Genomic DNA, 20,198 nt, shown 5'->3' with positions numbered 1-20,198 from the left:
TATTATTATTTTTTTTGTCACCCAGCAGCACTCAGGTGTTCCTCCTGGCTCTGTGCTCAGAAATCACTCCTGGCAGGCTTGGGGGACCATATGGGATGCCAGGATTCAATCCACCATCCTTCTGTATGCAGGGCAAACAAATGCTCTACCTCCATGCTATCTCTCTAGTCCAATAACTAAAGATATTATTAAAAAAAAAATCACCATGTTAGTAATGAACATGAAAGCACATTGCCTCTAAATAGTTCTTGTCCAATATTTTTTAAGAATGACTTAATATTCCTGAATGGTTAGTTCTGATAATTCAAGATTCCATTTTTTAAATATTTATTGTGGTCAAAGTGAATTACAAGTCTTTCACAGTAATATTTAAGGCACATAGTCACAATAAATGATGGGCATTCCCACTACCAGTGTTGTCCTCCCTCCACCCTTGTTCCCAGCATGCATCACATAACTTCCTACTTTACCCCCCCCCCATAATGCTAGTGTAACTGTTCCCCAATTATACAGCTTGTTGTGGATTGGGTATCATTCCATTTTTAGTTAAATCAATTAATTTTACTTTATTTTCATGAGGAATACCACATTTTGAGATATACAATTTCAGACAAAGATCCTTATCAGAAAAAGCATATTTTTAAAAATATATTTTTATTTAAGCACCTTAATTACAAACATGATCATAGTTGGGTTTCAGTCATAAAAAGAACACCACCCTTCACCAGTGCAACATTTCCATCATCAATGTCCCCAATGTCCCTCCTCCCCACTGCTGCCTGTATTTGAGACAGGCATTCTACTTTTCTCATTTATTGACTTTGTCACGGTTGTTGTCAGTGTAGTTATTTCTCTAACTGCACTCACCACTCTGTGGTGAGCTTCATTCATATCATGAGCCAGTCCTTCCAGCCCTCATCTCTATTGTCTCTGGGCATTATTACAATAATGTCTTTTTTTTTTTAAACCAATAGATAGTGAGAATATTCTGTATGGGGAGCAGTACTCTTCTAATTTCACAAGGACCCCTTAATATTCTTTCTAGAAATAAAATAAGAAAAGAGTTTATAAGTCAATCTTATTCAAGGTTCATAGGCACAAAACCTTACACAAATAATCAACTTTATATTTGATTCCACACATTTATAAAAATATAATAGATTACAACCAAGGCAGGTTTCCTCTTAGAGTGCAGGCCTGTTTAACTGTAGAAAATTGCCAGATAGATTTCAGAGAAAGAACATCATTTTCTCAGTAATACTTTCTGTAAAGTCCAGCATCCACTAATGATAACCATGGTAACCATTTTTGCCCACCAGAATTGAAATGTTCTTTCCTGATAAACAGTATCTGTGTTACTACAGAAACCATTTTTATCAACTTCTCAACTAGCGACAAAACTGAGATTTTCATCTTGCCCACAGAATACAAAAAAGTGCTTCTCTCTTTGCACACAAATGTATGATTCTGTGATATACTGGTATTTTCCTCCAGGTATTCTCCTTGGGCAGTCCTGATTTTGGAAAAAAATTACATATAGGATCCTTTAGAGAAGTTGATAATGAATATGGCATGCTGATCTGAGAAGGGAAGGACTGTGATGGGGAAAGCTTGAAGCTCTGTTTCTACTGTAGTCCTCCCTGGGGACCTGCTGCTCTGACTGCTCTAAGGTCTTTGTTTGGGGAAGGACCTTGGGGTCTTCTGACACAGGGGCCATCTTCATCATTGCACAAAGGTCATGACTCCTATCATGATGGGGCCAAGCACAAATTTCTTTTAGGTGGTTGTTTCAGGTATACAAGTTCTCAGTGAGAGATGTTGTATGATTGTCTCTTATTGAACTGGACCTGGAAAGAGCTCTGGCTGCTTCTCTATCATTTGGGCAACCAAGATGAGAAGCATAGGAGGGCAGAGTGGAAATAGAAGCTCAAGAAAGCTGTTCAATTTTGAAGAAAATATGAGGCAAAGGAATTGATATTCTCAGCTATTCTGTGATGCTATTTCCTGTAGATAACATTTTTTTTTTTAAATATGGAACGCTTCACGAATTTGCGTGTCATCCTTGCGCAGGGGCCATGCTAATCTTCTCTGTATCGTTCCAATTTTAGTATATGTGCTGCCGAAGTGAGCACTAGATAACATTTTTAAATAGAAGAATATTGGCTTACTATACTATAAATATTTGTGTTTGGGTTGTATAGTGTTAACCACACATACCCAGAGTGCCAATGTGCCTCCACCACTGTCTATAGGTTTATTATGTTTGTTTGTTTGTTTTTTGAGTTGCACCTGGTGACTCAAGGGTTACTCATGGCTATGCACTCAGGAATACTCCTGGCTTGGGGGACCATATGGTCACTAGGAATCAAATCCAGGTCCACCCATGGTCAGTCGCATGCAAGGCAAACTTCCTACCCCTGCACTGTCACTCTAGCCCCTATAGGTTTGTTTCCATCTTGGTGACCTCAGTCTTATTGTCAGAGTCTGAGCATTTGTTTTTCATTGACCTATTGTATCCCTCTATCTTTTCCATTTCATTATATACCATATATGAATCCTCTGTCTGGTATTTGTCTTTTTCATTTTGATCTATTTTGTTTATTATGACAAATTCAAGTTCCATTTTTGGTATAGCAAAAGGCAAGATTTCATTTTTTTCTCATAGCAGCAGAATATTACATTGTATATATAACCCATATATATTTTCTTTAATCATTTTTCTATTGTTGAGCACTCAGGTTGTTTAGATATTTTAACTAGTTAGAAAAGAACATATATACATATATATTTTTGGATCAGTGTTTTTGTTTTCTTGGGATAATTTCTTGGCCCTCTTCACAGGAAAAGTTTGTCTATTTTCTTACTCTTTAGGGTGAGGTTCTCAGTCAGCACTTTCCTTACTACAAAGACCCTTCCCATTTATGAACATGTTAGCGCTTGTGCCCTCTCCCTGCATGCTTTTACCTGTTTTGAATTAGAGTTGGCCACAGCAGTAAAAGAGCAGTAAAAGCACCCTATCAAGTGTGCTTCCTATCTCTCAGGACCATAGGCAATATTTTAATGTGAAAGAAGATTGGAAGCTCTAGGAAAGCACTGGAAAAATTTTGGCCTCAACCTGATACCATATGTGGTCCTTTGAGCCCTGCCAGGAGTGATCTCTGAAGAGTAAGCTCCGAGCACTGTCTGGTGTAGTCCCAAATCAAAATAAAACAGGGGCTATAATAAAACAATAAAATAAAATAAAATAAAAATAAAATAAAATAAAAATAAAATAAAGGAGTGATGGCACAGCATTGGGGTGTTTTCCTTGCACATGGCTGATCCAGGACAGACCTGGGTTCGATCCCCAGCATCTCATATGGTCTCCCATTCCAGAAGTTATTTCTGAGCGTCACCAGGTGTGGCCTCTGTTATGTATGTTAATATTTTAGGGGATTATTATGTTAGTGACCCTAACCTGATTGGTGATTGTGCCCTACCCTAGGGTGTGACCTGGCATTCTGCCCCCACCCTAAGGTAGTACCTGATTCTGCTTCCACCATTGGTTGGTATCTGATCCCACCATTGGGTGGTACCTGATTCTGGGGGATAAAAACAAGGGTCTGTGGAAGGCAACAGGCTTTTTGCTGGAACTGAGGCTGAGTCTTTGGACTTCAGTCTTGTCCAGCGAATAAAGCTAATATTTCCACAAGCCTGACTGTCTGCGAGCTGTTTACCCGCCGTTTCACCTCAGAACAGTTGGCTAGACAGGGTGGCAGACGTGTGCTCCGAGCTGGAAGAGAAAGGCCTCATCCTCCATCCCTCCATCAGTCAACCTCTTCAGGGGCTGACTTGCAACATAATGACACCCGAACAGGCTGAACCTGGACCCTCATAACTGTAAGTGAAATACTTCATTGGAAATTTCCTCTGATGACCATTAAATGGTTTCTGTGGTTAGTCATGTGTATTCTGCCACCCTTTTTCTTATGCATTGGTTCTCTAGTATACAAGTGGATTATTCCATTTTGTTTAAAACTAATTGGTTTTGATCTAAGGACAATCACTGCAGTTGGATGGTTGTGGTCTATATTTCAAATGAAAATTGCATTGTCTCCAGCCATCATAGTTTGTGGGATTTCTGTTAATTTTGTAGCCTGCCACCTTGCTATATGAGTCTATTGTTTCTAGAAGCTTTTTGGTAGAGTCTTTAGGGTTTTCAAAGTAGAGTATCATGTCATCTGCAAACAGTGAGAGCTTGACTTCTTCCTTTCCTATCTGGATTCCCTTGATATCTTTTTCTTGCCTAATTGCTATAGCAAGTACTTCCAGTGATATGTTGAATAGGAGTGGTGAGAGAGGACAGCCTTGTCTTGTGCCAGAATTTAGAGGGAAGGCTTTTAGTTTTTCTCCATTGAGGATAATATTTGCGACTGGCTTGTGGTAGATGGCCTTAACTATATTGAGAAAGGTTTCTTCCATTCCCATCTTGCTGAGAGTTTTAATCAAGCATTATCAAATGCTTTCTCTGCATCTATTGATATGATCATGTTGTTTTTATTTTTCTTGTTGTTGATGTTGTGTATTATGTTGATAGATTTATGGATTTTAAACCATCCTTGCATTCCTGAGATGTAACCTACTTGATCTTGGTGGATGATCTTCTTAACGAGGCATTGAATCATATTTGCCAGGATTTTGTTGAGGATCTTTGCATCTGTATTCATCAGTGATATTGGTCTGTAATTTTCTTTTTTCATAGCATCTCTGTCTAGTTTAGGTATCAAGGTGATGTTGGCTTCATAAAAGCTATTTGGAAGTGTTTCCGTTTGTTCAATTTCATGAAAGAGTCTTGCCAGGATTGGTAGTAGTTTCTCTTGAAAGGTTTGAAAGAATGTGTATCCAGGTTTCTCGGGATGGAGTGTCCTATATATATCCACTAGGCCTCATTCTTCCATTTCCCTCCTCAGGTCTAGTATATTCTTGTTGGGTTTTAATCTGGTTGACCTATCCAGTGTTGATAAAGCCGTGTTGAGGTCCCCCACAATTATTATGTTGTTATTGATATTATTTTTCAGATTTGTCAACAATTGTATTAAATATTTTGCTGGCCCCTCATTCGGTGCGTATATGTTTAGGAGAGTGATTTCTTCCTGCTCTACATACCCCTTGATTAATATAAAATGTCCATCTTTGTCCCTTCCCTTACAACCTTCCTGAGTATAAAGTTTGCATTATCTGATATTAGTATGGCCACTCCAGCTTTTTTATGGGTGTTGTTTGCTTGGATAATTTTTCTCCAGGATTTTATTTTGAGTCTATGTTTGTTCTAACTATTCAGGTGCATTTATTGTAGGCAGCAGAAGGTTGGAATTGAATATTTTGATCCATTTAGCCAGTCTGTGTCTCTTAACTGGTGCATTTAGTCCATTGACGTTGAGAGAAATAATTGTCCTGGGATTTAATGCCATCTTTATATCGAAATTTGGTGTGTCTTTTGGTTAGTCTTGTCTTAAATTAGGTCTTTCAGTTTTTCTCTTAAGACTGGTTTTGAGTCTGTAAAGTTTCTGAGCGGTTTTTTGTCTGTGAAACCATGTATTCTTCCATCAAATCGGAAAGTGAGTTTTGCTGGGTACAGTATTCTAGGTGAAGCATTCATTTCATTCAATCTTGTCACAATATCCCACCACTGCTTTCTGGTATTGAGTGTTTCTGGTGACAGGTCTGCTGTAAATCTCAAGGATCCTCCCTTGAATGTAATTTTCCTTTTTGATCTTGCTGTTTTCAGAATTCTGTCTCTATCTGTGGGATTTGTCATTGTGACTAGGATGTGTCTTGGGGTATTTTTTCTGGGGTCTCGTTTGGTTGATACTCTTTGAGCATGCAGGATTTGATCACATATATTCTTTAACTCTGGAAGTTTTTTTTTAATGATGTTCTTGACCGTTGATTCTTCCTGGAAATTTTCTTCCTGGGTCTCTGGGACTCCAATGATTCTTAAGTTGTTTCTGTTGATCTTATCATACTTCTATTTTCATCTGTTCCCATTCTTTGACTAATTTTTCCATTGTCTTTTCATCTGCTTTAAGTTTTTTTTCCAATCTCTCCCGCTGTATGGAATTGTTATTTATCTCATCTTCCACAGCACCACGTCTATTCTCAGCTTCTGATACCCTGTCCCAGAGCTTATCCATTTTGTCATTCACTTCATTTACTGAGTTTTTCAGGCCTGTTAGTTGACATGTTATTTCAGTTTGGAGTTTTGTGATTTCTGTCTTCATATTTTCTTGGTTTTTATTAGTGTTCTGTTCAACTCAATCCATGGTTTCTTTGAGTTTCTTGCGCATCTTCCATATTGCTAGTCTAAAGTCTTTATTTGAGAGGTAGATTAGTTGGTTGGTCATTATCTGGTCATCAGAATTTACATCTTCATTTTCTATGTCTGATGCTGGCCTGCATTGTTTCCCCATTGTCACGCTTGTATTGTGGGTTTTTCTACGTGTTGTGGTGGTATTTATTGGCTAAATGATGCAGGCAGCCACACTCCTCTGGCTCCACTCTTTCTGGATGGGTTGACTTGCCTCCAAGGGAGGGGAGTCCTCAGTGGATGCAGCCTCACACAGGATCAAATCTTAGGCCCAAGCATGCAGCAGAGAAGACAGTCCAGAGAGAAATGCTGGGCTTCAGTGATCCAGCACAGTTCTTAGTGTGATTTTTTCTTCTTGTTGCGATGGTGTTCTTTTCTTAGAAAGAGCGCAAGGCCACGTAGCAAAGCAGAGCCAAATTGCTCTTCTGGAGCCTCTTTTCGGCCCACTCCCAGGAGGTTAATGCAACAGGAAAGTAGACAGACACACAGAGGCAGCACTCACAATTTTTCACAGTTGGACCCCACTGGGCAGGTGTAGTTTCGTGGATTTTCCCAGCCTGACGTCACAAACAGAGGACCTGGCTTCTGCAAAGTACTGCTTGTAGCCGGTTTTCACATTATGGAGCAGTTCCTTGGTGTTCCCGCCCTAAAATTGGTCTCTGGGAGAGCGAGTTTTCTGGAGCCTCTTTTCGGCCCACTCCCAGGAGGTTCACGCAACAGAATAGTAGACAGACACACACAGGCAGCACTCACAATTTTTCACAGTCGGGTCCCACTGGGCAGGTGTAGTTTCGTGGATTTTTCCCAGCCTGACATCACAAACAGGGGACCTGGATTCTGCAAAGTACTCTTATAGCCGGTTTTCACGTTATGGAGCAGTTCCTTGGCATTCCCACCCTAGAATTGGCCTCTGGGAGAGTGAGTTTCTGGAGCCTCTTTTCGGCCCACTCCCAAGAGGTTCATGCAACAGGACAGTAGGCAGACACACACAGGCAACACTCACAATTTTTCACAGTCGGGCCCCACTGGGCAGGCGTCGTTTCGTCAAGGGATGCATACCTTAACCTCTTTATCCTTCTCTGATGTCTCAGTAATTATCTTGAAGCCACCACATACCTAAAGGATCTGGGTGCTTCAGAACTATAAGAAAAATTAAGGAAATTTTCAAAAAATAGTTTATTGATTTTCAGAAAATATATGGAAATTAAAGAACTGATAAATTAGTATATTTATAAATTTAATTTAGTCCTTAACCAAAGGTATCACAATACTACAAAAAACAACTTTAAATTGAGAGAAAATATTTTCAATTATTTGCTAAAAATTGATATCTCCTATATGTTGTAACTCTAAAATGATTAAGAAAAATACCTCAAATGTGAATGTGTATAACATCGCTAATTCATAGAAGACCAAATTCAAATGTTTGAAAAATGTTCAAAAAGATAACATACCTTATTAGGAGTCAGGAAAGTAGTAATAAACCTATTATGATTTATCACTTTTTACAGTTCACAGACTGTCAAATATTATGTTTCAGAATACTGAATTTGGGAGCATAAATTGGATCAATAACTTGCCGAGACAATTGAGTCATATCAAAATATCAAAAACAAGTGAATGTATTCAAATAAGATCATTTGGGGGCCAGAGCAGTGGCACAGCAGTAGGGTGTTTGGTTTGCACTCGGCTGACCTAGGATGGACTGTGGTTCTATTCCCCATGTCCCATATGGCCTCACACACACACTTTTTTAAAAAGTCCCCCCCCCTTTTTCTTTTGTTTTCCATTTGTCTAGACGTTTGTTTCCATAGGAGTATAAACGAAGCTTCAGATTTCTTTGCATCCAGAGAAGGAAATATTTTCTTTCTGAATCTATTGATTGTCTATGGAATGCCCTGGTCTTCTTTGATATCCAGAAACTCTTAAAGCCTGGGGCCATGATCTCTTTGGTCAGAATTATGTGAGCATTGCCTGATGTATCTCTTATTCTATTTCTGTTTTTTCCCCACTCTTGCTTTGTTGTTGTTGTTTTTGGGCCACACCTGGTGACTCTCAGGGGCCACTGCTGCCTATGCGCTCAGAAATCACTCCTGGGACTGGACCTTGGTCTGTCCTAGGCTAGCAGGGGCAAGGCAAATGCCTTATCACTTGCACCACTGCTCAGGCCCCATTCCACTCTTGCTTTTATAAAGATTTCTTAATGGGCTTGTGTTCATATCTCCTGAATAAGTAGCTTTTAAGTTGATCTTAAACCTGATACAAAGAAGGTCTAATGTCCCATGGGAGAGAGATAATACATTCAACTCTTAGGGAAACTCTAAAATGTCCCTACTCGACTTAGCTCACTCATTTTTATATATTACTCCTTTTCCTTCTCTTGCTACCCCATCTTCTCTTTTCCTCAATTCTTCATCCTCATCTTTTTTCTGTGATGAGGATCAAATCTAAAAGCTTTAAAGTTGTGAACTATGTCTACACCGCTCTACATCTTTGGCACCTCATTTCATATAAAAGCTTTGTGATGATCTTTTTTGGAGTCCATCGTGTTTTTTGTGACAGACCTAGAATAACCCAGCAGTAATTCCTCTGTTCTTTAATAAATACTATTCCCTTTGAAAATAGTTTGGGTCTGTGTATCTGTTGAGGCATCACTTCTATGACTAAGTTTCTTTATATGACAAAGAGAACATGACCTGGGTATCTACTCTTTTTGTTTTGTTTTTTGGTTTTTGGGTCACGCCTGGCAGCACTCAGAGGTTACTCCTGGCTCTATGCTCAGAAATCGCTCCTGGCAGGCTCGAGGGACCATATAGAATGCCGGGATTTGAACCACAGACCTTCTGCATGCAAGGCAAACACACTACCTTTATGCTATCTCTCTGGCCTCTGGGTATCTACTCTTAATCACATAGACCTTCTAAAAGTAGAATTTTTGTCAGCAGCTTAAAGAAGACAAAAAAGTAATTAAAAACCATAAGAATAAAATGCCATGCCATGCCATTGCTGGCATGAAAATTGAGGGGTACATGAGTAAGGATGAAGAAAATATTTAGAAGATTTTTTTATTAGATCACACACAATCAAGTGCATTTAAAAAAAATTTTTTTTTTGGTTTTTGGGCCACACCTGTTTGATGCTCAGGGGTTACTCCTGGCTATGTGCTCAGAAATCGCCCCTGGCTTGGGGGGACCATATGGGACGCTGGGGGAATCGAACCGCGGTCCGTTCCTTGGCTAGCGCTTGTAAGGCAGACACCTTACCTCTAGCGCCACCTTCCCGGCCCCCAAAATTTTTTTTTAATTCACAGTTTAACAGTCTATCTTACAGTGTGTGAACTCTAGCCACTACAAATATATATATATATATATATATATATATGCAAGTCAGAGCTTCTTTCTGGTTAACATAATATATTGATTATGTATTTGTAAATTCTAAGTTCCCTTTCCTGAACCTTTTCTGCACCACCCATGAAAACTGTCTCTGGTCTCTTGGGGGATGCCTGGTCTTAAAGGAAGGTGGACTCTCCTGAATATCCTCAATGTGATGGTGAAGAGAGACATGTTCTGCAGTTTTCTTGAATCATGTATATTGCTGAAGAGTTTTCAGAGTTAAATTGGAAGATAAAATCTCAGACAGAATGTTTCATGTTCATCTGAATCCCAGTGGGTGATGAGGACAGACAAGCTTAGAAAGGAGAGGCTATGGGTCCACAGAATAAAAATAAAGTATTGAGGTCTAAGGACCATAGAAACTCATCAATGTTTAGAGCTACTGACCAAAATTTTGAGGAAGAGTGTTCATGCTCCAATCTAAGTGAAGAGAGCGAAAACTATGAAGCAAATCATCCAAAGAGATCTCTGTTCTACTCCGAAACTAATAGAAAACAAGTCACTGAGGCCCGAGAGCAGGTTCTTTGGTTAGGTGACATAATAAGACAAAAGAGATGTAGTACACTTTTGTGGAGAAGCAAAACACAGACCTGTGGCTTTGCACACTAATTCTTCAATATCACCATCCAAGGACATGGAGGGTGTGCTGGGCAGATTTCTTCCTGTGTACAACCTCAAGTCTAGTTTAGTATATTCTCTCTGGTGAAAAGCAACCACATCAAAATGTCTCTTCAAGCTCAGATGTCTTTCAGAATCCCATTATAGAGAGCAATAAAAGTGAACTGCACAGTGTCAGATTGGAGACCATACTGATCTTCTTTAGGATATGTTTTTCATTAAGATTCCCTCTAATAGCTCCAGAGATATCCATCTGGATCATATTTGTGGAGGCTATAAGCTTTGTGTCACAATATTTTAAATGAAAGACATTATGGCTGATTACCTACTCATATATCTATATATCTACATACTATATATTTCTCCTTGTTTTATGCTAAAGAGTCTCATTTTTTCTTAGACAATTCTTTGCTATGCATACCAGTCCTCTGAAATTTAGCATTATGGATTATTTTTTGTTTCTTTACATGTAATTCTAGAAAACACACATTGCTGGGCAGTTTCTAGGGGAGATTTTTTTTAAAACCCAACAGTTTGCAATGATATAAAAATCTAGAAGACTAATTTTAGCCATCATTCATTTTAAAAACAAGTAACAAGAATAACAATTTTTTTCTTTAAAATATGCAACTTTAAATATTATTTATGACCCTGAAATTTGTTGTAATTAGAAAAATTTTGCAGAAGTGTCTATGTGAATCACACATCATAGCTATTTTTATGATGCATTGGTGGGGTCTCAAGTAAAGCCCACCACAAACACCTGGGATCAAATGCCAGGAAAGAGAGGGAGGATGAATGTTCCTGTGGTTGCCTCTTCTGGTAATGTGTGAAAACATGAGCCACACTATTTTCTGGTCTTTCAAAGAAATCCAAAAACTCATTAAAGCAAAGGTTTTTCTGCAAAATTTGTCATTTAAATATCATTCTTTACCCTCATTAAATCAGTGAATGAATATAAAGCCCACTAAGAAACTTTTCAAGAAAGAAAAATCTAGGGTAAATTATGGGATTTCTTCAATTGGAATCTATATTCTACTTCATTTGAGCTTGGTGCTCTAAGATAACCCACTTAATGACTAAACTTCCACCTCTACTCACTTTGCAAATCCTTAAATAGCTTTTTCCAGACTTCTCCCTACACTAGACTAGTAACCTAATTTGACTCCTTTCTCCTTAATATCCCATGAACATAATAAATTTAAAGGTCCAAAATTCTAGACTGATTGTTTTTCTTCTTAGTCTTCTGAAAACACCAGTACACAGATTTAACTTTCACAAATGAATCCTAAACACTCAAAAATCTTTGGCTTATTTTTATTGAGATTAAGCTCCTGGAAGATAAAATTAAGCAGGATTCACTTAAAACCACACAGTCAATGGTATTTATTTAATTCAGAATTAGGAAGCTGTCATTTTTCTCCAGTTCCAAGGCTTTTACATCATCTCATGAAGAAATCATACCATTAGGGGTCACTTGCAATTCCCCCACCTGTGGTGTGTGTGTGTGTGTGTGTGTGTGTGTGTGTGTGTGTGTGTGTGTGTGTGTGTGTGTGTGTAGCAATCAACTTACTATCGTCACAGAATTTATCACTTTGAATTTCAATGTAAATGGACTCAGGAAATCTGTGATATTTTGTGTCTGTCTTCTTTAACTCTACATAATGTTTACAAGGTCATTAAATGTAATATCAACACTGCATTTTTATGATTTAATATATCCTGTTGCATGGATATACCACATTTTGTTTTTTCATTCCTGGGGTGATGAACATTTACATTATTTACTTTTTAATTATTTGTTTTTCTGCTTTTCACATTTTGGTGGAATCTAAAATGAGAATGATGGTTTGATTCCATGTTTAGCATACTAAGCAACTAGCACAATATTTGTGTCATCATTTTACTTTATACACTTTCCACTGATTTTGTGACTTTTGCACTCCCATAGTCATGAATAATGGTTTTTATTTCTCCACACCCTTGCCAACATTTATTTTCCTTAAAAAAAAAAAGGCATCCTAGTGGGTGTGAGTTGATATATCATTGTGGTTTTGACTTACATTTTCCTAGTGACAAATGATATTGGACATCTTTTTTGGAGCTTGTTTATCATTTGTATGTTTTCTTTGTGAAATGTTTATTTAAGTCCTTGACTGACTTTAATTTTCTGAGATTTTATCAACATTTGGATTTGAATCTCATGCTGCAAGCTGAGATGGAGAAGAACCATGTAACTAGTATCACCAGTTACTTCTGAGAGAACTTTCTACTGTACTCTTTTAAATTTAGTGTAGCATTTAAAGAAATTAACCAAAGCTCTAGCTAACCTCTTGTATTGGCTAAGAAACTATAATCCATATATTTTTCCAAGTTAAAATGTGTAGTAATCCTGGCACATCCTCTCCTTAACTATCCCTGCCGACTCAATAATCATGTGACATGTGAAAAAGTAAAATTTATAACTCACCTGTGAATTAAAAAAATTCTTTTTTGGTTTTTGAGCCACACCTGGTGATGCTCATTGGTTACTCTTGGCTATGTGCTCAGAAATTACTACTAGCTTGGGGACCATATGGGATGCCGGGGACTGAACTGAGGTTAGTCCTGGATCAGCTGTGTGAAAGGCAAAAGCCCTACTGCTGCACTATTGCTGTGGACCCCGAATCTAAATTTTAAGGCATATCGTCTTAGAAACTAACCTTAATCATGGCAATATTTTAAATTAGTACATTTATTTTCTTTTTTTTTCTTTTTTTTGGGGATCTCACCCGGTGCCACTCAGTGGTTACTTCTGCCCTATGCACTCAGAAATAGCTCCTGGTTTGACCATATGGGACAACAGGAGATCAAATGGAGATCCGTCCTGGGTCAGTTATATGTGCACGGCAAACACGCTACCACTGTTCTGTCACTCTGGACCCTCCTTTTTCTTTTTCAAACATTGGTTATATTGCTTAATATTTTGCAAACTCTCTCAAATTTGCTTTTGAAAGTCCAAGATTACCAAGAGGATAGAAATTATACAGACTACCTTTTCAGATCACAATGCACTGAAATTAGAAGTGAACTACGAAAGGACAGAGAAGAAAATCTTTAACACCTGAAAATTAAACAGCTAATTACTGAACAAGCAGTGGGTCAGAGATGAAATCAAAGAGAAAATCAAAACATTCCTGGAAACAAATGCCAATAAAGACACAAATTATCAGAATTTATGGGACACAGCAAAAGCAGTACTAAGAGGAAAATTTATAACTTTGCAAACACAAATCAGGAAGGAAGAAGTGGTCTACATAAATAGCTTAATGACACAGCTTATAAAATTAAAAAATGATCAACAAAATGAACCAAAAATAGGTAGACAGAAAGAAATAACAAAGCTTAGAGCAGAAACCAATGAAGTTAAAATCCAAAAAATAATCCAGAAGATCAATGAAAGCAAAAGTTTGTTCTTTGAAAAAATAAACAAGATTGATAAGCCACTAGCAAGTCTCACCAAGAAAAGGAGAGAGGGGAACTTAATAAACTCAGATCATAAATGAAAAGGGGGAGATCACTACAAATAATAAAGAGATTCAAAGGGTAATTAGAGACTACTTTGAGAGACTCTATGCAATAAAACATGAGAAACTGGAAGAAATGGATAAATTCTTGGACTCATAATCTTCCATGATTAAACTAGGATGATCAATCATAAAAACAGACCCAACACTACTGAGAAAATTAAAATGGTCATTAAAAGTCTTCCCAAAAACAAAAGTCAAGGCCCAGCTGGATTCACTAATGAATTATTTCAAACCTTTCCAGAGGAACTACTACCAATCCTTTTTAGGTTCTTTCATGAAATTGAAGGAACACACCCAAATAGTTTTTATGAAGCTAACATCACCCTGATACCAAAACCTGACAAAAATGCTGCAAAAAAGAAGAAAACTACAGACTAATATCTCTGATGAACACAGATGCAAAGATCCTCAACAAAATCCTGGTAAATAGGATCCAACACCTCATCAAGAAGGTCATACACCTTGATCAAGTAGGTTTCATTCCAGGAACGCAAGGATGGTTTAACAAATGTAAATCAATCAACATAATACAGGCCTGAGAGATAGCCTGGAGGTAAGGTGTCTGCCTTCCATTCCGAAGGATGGTGGTTTAAATCCTGGCATCCCTTATGGTCCCCTGTGCCTGCCATGGGTGATTTCTGAGCATAGAGCCAGGAGTAATGCCTGAGCGTTACCGGGTGTGACCCAAAAACCAAAAAAGAAAACAAAACAAAAACAAAAAATCCAACATAATACATTATATCAACAATCCCCCATATCAATAGATGTGGAGAAAGCATTTGATAAATTCCAACACCCATTCATGATAAAAAACACTCAACAAGATGAAAATGGAAGGAACTTTTTTCAATATAGTCAAGGCTATTTACCACAAGCCAATGGCAAATATTATTCTCAATGGGGACAAACTAAAGGCCTTTCCTCTAAAATCTGGTACAAGACAAGGTGCTCCATCTCACCACTGCTACTCAACATAGTACTAAAAGTACTTTGCCATAGCAGTTAGGCAAGAAAAAGATATCATGGGCATCCAGATAGAAAAGAAAGAAGTGAAGCTCTCACTATTAGCAGATGACATGTATTATATTTAGACAACTTTAAAGACTCTACCAAAAAGCTTCTAGAAACAACAGAGTCATACAGCAAAGTGGCAGGCCACAAAATTAACAAGCAAAAATTAATGGCCTTCTTATACACCAATAATGCTAGAGAAGAATTAAAAAAATTCCATTGACATTACTGCCACACAAACTCAAATATCTTGGCATCAATTTAACTAAAGAGATGAAGGACCTATATAAAGAGAACTATAAAACCCTGCTTCAAGAAATAAAAGAGGACACAAGGAAATGGAGCCACATACCCTGCTCATGGATTGGAACTATTAACATAATTAAAATGACAATACTCTCCAAACGTTTGTACAGATTCAATGCAATGCCTCTAAGAATATCCATGATATTTTTCAAAGAAGTGGATCAAACACTTCTGAAATTCATTTGGAACAATAAATATCACAAATAGCTAAGCAACACTTAGGAAAAGGTAGATAGACGGGAGGCATCACTTTCCCCATTCCCCAACTTTAAATTATTATTTTTTTTTTTTTGGTTTTTGGGCCACACCCGGTAACGCTCAGGGGTTACTCCTGGCTATGCGCTCAGAAGTCGCTCCTGGCTTGGGGGACCATATGGGACGCCGGGGGATAGAACCGCGGTCCGTCCAAGGCTAGCGCAGGCAAGGCAGGCACCTTACCTCTTTGCGCCACCGCCTGGCCCCCCAACTTTAAATTGTACTACAAAGCAATAGTCATTAAAACAGCATGGTATTAGAATAAAGATAGACCCTCAGATCAGTGGAATAGATTTGAGTATTTAGAGAATGTTCCCCAGTCATACAATCAATTAATCTTTGATAAAGGGTTTTAGAAATGCAAAATAGAGCAAGGAAAGCCTCTTCAACAAGTGGTGCTTGGTCAACTGTTCAGTCACATGCAAAAAAGAGAACTCAGACCTTCATCTGACACCCTGCACAAAGGTCAAATAAAAAAATTAAAGACCTTGATATCAGACCTGGAACTATAAGGTATATAGAAGAACACATAGATAAAACACTCCATGATATTGAGACTAAAGACATCTTCAAGGAGGAAACAGCACTTCCCAAATAAGTGGGAAGTGGAGATAAACAGATAGGACTGTTTTAAACTGAGAAGCTTCTGCACCTCAAAGGAAATAGTGACTTTTAGGATACAAAAGCCACCCACAGAATGAGAAAAACTATTCACCCAATACCCATCAGATAAGGGCTAATATCTAAAATATACAAGGTACTGACAGAACTTAAAAAGACAAACAAACAAGCAAAAACAAAACCATATGATCCATAAAATGGGGAGAAGAAATGAACAGATAATTTTTCAAAGAAATACAAATTGCCAAAAGACACATGGAAAAATGCTCCACATCACTAATCATCAGGGAGATGCAAATCAAAGCAATTGTGTGGTGCCATCTCACACCACAGAGACTAGCACACATCACAAAGAACAAGAACAATCAGTGCTGTTTGTATGTAGGGAGAAAGGAACTCTCATTCACTGCTGGTGGGAATATTGTCTTGTCCAGCCTTTATGGAAAACAATATGGAATTCCTCAAAATACTGGAAATTGAGCTCCCACATGATTCAGCTATACCACTCCTAGGAATAAACCCTAGGAACACAAAAACACAATACAAAAATGCCTTCTTCACACCTCTATTTATTGCAGCACTATTTATAATAACCAGAATCTGGAAACAACCCAGATGATCTGCAACAGATGAATGACCAAAGAAACTGTGGTACATATATACAATGGAATACTATGCAACTATCAGGAAAAATGAAGTCATAAAATTTTCCTATACATGGCTGGATATAGAGACTATTATGCTGAGTGAAATAAGTCAGAAGGAGAGAGATAAACATAGAATAGTCTCACTCATCTATGGGTTTTAATATAAATAAAGACCATTATTTTAATAATACACAGAGACACTAGAGATGAGGGCTGGAAGGTTTGGCCCATCGTATGAAGTTTACCACAAAGAGTGGTGAGTTCAGTTATAGAAATAGCTACACTAACAACTATCATGACAATGGTAATAAGTGAGAGAAATAGAGTGGTTCTTTGGAATATGGCAAGGGATGGGGGAGGAGGGAGATGGAGGGAATTGGTGGTGGAAACGTTGCACTGGTGAAGGAGGGGTGTTCTTTATATATATATATATAACCCAACTACAACCATGCTTATAATCATGGTGCTTAAATAAAGATATTTATATAAAAAAAGAAGTCCAAGATTACAAATATGTGTTTGTTCAGTTCTATATTATTCTCTAAAAATTAAACTACTTTTATGCTTTACTCAGGACTCACAAAATACACACTTATTTTTAAAGATTTAGGACGTGCACACAACATGCAAACAAGTTAAAAGATTAAAACAAAAATCTATAAATATATTTTTAAGTACTGTTAGTACTTTGGCATGTCTTTTTTTAGTATTTTCTTTCTGTTATTTAAAATTGAATTAGATATTTTAATGTTATAGTACATAAATTTGGCTCTATAGCTTCCAATTTTACCTAACAGTATATAATGATAATTCCTCTATAGTTAACTTCCAAGTCTTTTGTTTTTCATTTTGTTTTTATTTTTTTCTTTTGTTTTTCCTTTCTGTTTTTGGTTTTTTGGCCACACCCAGTGATGCTCAGGAGTTACTCCTGGCTATGTGCTCAGAAATTACTCCTGGCTAGGGGGACCATATGGGATGCTGGGGGATCGAACCGAGGTCCGTCCTAGACTAGTGTGGGCAAGGCAGACACCTTATCGCTTGTGCCACCACTCTGGCCCCAAGTCATATAGTTTTTAAATCTTAATTTAAAGATTGTGTTTTACATAGTTGTTTACAATACAGTTATTTCTGCTACTCCTTATTCCAACACTAATCCCACCAACTGTAACATTTCTTCCACCAATATTCCCAATTTCCCATCTATTCCCAATCCTACCCCCTGGCAGGCATGAATATGACCTATTTTATTACATATAATAAATTCTAAGTCCACCCAGTTATTGTAAATTGTAGGATTTGTCTTTCTTTTTTTAAGATGTTACTCATCTTTTCCCACTCATCTATTGATATGTATGTAGGTTGTTTATAACTCGCTTATTGTAGAAAGTTGCCTCAGTAAACATAGAAGACAATTACCTCTCTGAATTTGTGATGTTTTCAGAAAAGCACCTAGGTAAACAAATAATATGAAATTTGTATTTTTATCTTTGATAAATTTCCACACTGCTTTTCTTAAAGACTACACAAATTTATATTTGCACTAACGGTATGAAAAGTATCTTTTTTACACATCCTCTCCACTGTTTTTGGTCTTTGCATAAGAACCATTCTCACAAATGGGAGGTGATACCTTATTGTTTTGATGTTCATTTATCCATGAACTATAAATAATGAATACCACTCTTTGATCTCTGAGAATCACTTTTGTCTACCAATAATTATAACACTTGTCTAATTTCCTAATGTGTAGCTATTCCATTCTTTACAATGATTAATTTAGAGGCCAGTTAAATTTATGAAAAAATATATTTTTTACTATTTTAGCAACACAACTAATACAAATGTCCCTATAATTCAATTTTTCCTTCATCCATGAGTACTTCATGATCACACACAAAACAGGTAGTATGTAGACAGTGATGGTGCCTGACTAATGCTCTTCTCATATTGAATGGAAGATTGAAAGAACAGAAGCTAAAGAGACGCTCAAGAAGTCATTTCAATACCTAAAAGAGACAAATGAGAAAATTTAGGCTTCATAGGAGAACTAAAAATAAAATCAGATGATACGGGAGGAAGCTAGTTTCAAATTTCATGCAATTGAGACTGGAAGTCAAACTATGTGCTACAACTGGGTACAGACAGAAAGCACCACTTCCCTAGAATCTAAAAGACAGAAAAGCTTTTTCCTTGCCCCTTCCCAAGGCCAAATGCTAATCTTACCTGGGAGGTCAGATCCTCCCACAGCTGGGAGGGGTCTATGGTTGGTAATTGAAGTGGCCTGGGGAAGAGGGAATGGGGACTCAACAAGAGAAGCAACAGGAAGGAAGACACAGCAGGTCGTGGAAGACACAGGAGGGATGCAGGGCAGCTGATGGAGGCTACTGAATAAAACTTAGCTTACAAGCCACACATGGTGGTTAGGGCCTTAATAAAGCTGGATGTCTCCTGAAACTTTATCTAACTGCTGTGGGTCATTTCCTTGCTGTTACCCTGAGACCTAAAGACCAGCCAGGCTGTAGGTGCTGCAGGAGCCGGGCTGGGCCAAGAAAGGCTTCTCCATCCATCCATGCATCACTAGGACTTATTAATTAATAATTAATGCAACAGTCTCTCTTATTTGTTTTTGTTTGTTTGTTTTTTGATTTGTTTTGTTTTTGGATCACACCGGCGGTGCTCAGGGCTTACTCCTGGCTCTGCACTCAGAAATTGCTTCAGCAGGCTCGAGATCCACCCCCGGGGTCGGCAGCATAGAAGCCATCTCATTCATTCATTCATTCATTCAGTTATTTATTATTTTGGGCCACACCCGGTGATGCTCAGGGGATACTCCTGGCTATGCACTCAGAAATCACTCCTGGCTTGGGGGACCATATGGGACACTGGGGGATAGAACCGCAGTTTGTCCTGGGTCAACTTTGTGCAAGGCAAATGCCCTACTGGTGTGCCATTTTTCTGGTTCTGAAGTCATCTCTCTCTTTTTTTCCTTTGACTTGGATTATCTATAATGTATTAATCCTTTTTTATAAATAAATATTTTAAAATAATATCTATACTTGAATACCGTGATTACAAACATGATTGTAATTGGGTTTCTCTTTTATAGCAATCAGCCTTCGATCAAAGGAGCAAGGAGAGAGAACACTGAAGTATAAGAAGTAGTCTCCACTCAGGCTCAATTTCTGAAGAACATAGACCATGAGTGCATCTTGAGAGCATTTTCTTGAAATATTTCTGGGAGACATGGAGGCACAGATGAACTGCAGTGCTGCTAGAATGCCAGTCTGTTCCAAGGAAAGAGGGAAGAGATGTTGATACATTAAAGCATGTGACATTGAGGTTTGGGTGTTTCTAGAACTTCGAAGAGAAAACACAGCAGCATCTCTGATATAAATGATCAGTAAACTCATGGGCATTAAAGAAGGTGAAC

General features: G+C 37.9%; 1 non-coding gene across 1 annotated transcript; it reads right to left on the bottom strand.

The window, feature by feature from the left end:
- Positions 1-2,025: 2,025 nt before the first annotated feature.
- LOC126003045 (U6 spliceosomal RNA) lies at positions 2,026-2,132 on the bottom strand. The gene has a single exon (XR_007493589.1). It is a non-coding gene; the product is annotated as a U6 spliceosomal RNA (small nuclear RNA).
- Positions 2,133-20,198: the final 18,066 nt, after the last annotated feature.

This window comes from Suncus etruscus, chromosome 2 (genome assembly GCF_024139225.1).
Source record: "Suncus etruscus isolate mSunEtr1 chromosome 2, mSunEtr1.pri.cur, whole genome shotgun sequence".
NCBI classification, from domain to species: Eukaryota; Metazoa; Chordata; class Mammalia; order Eulipotyphla; family Soricidae; genus Suncus; species Suncus etruscus.
The sequence above is the reverse complement of the archived record's forward strand: the minus strand, read 5'-3'. Positions and strand labels throughout refer to the sequence as shown.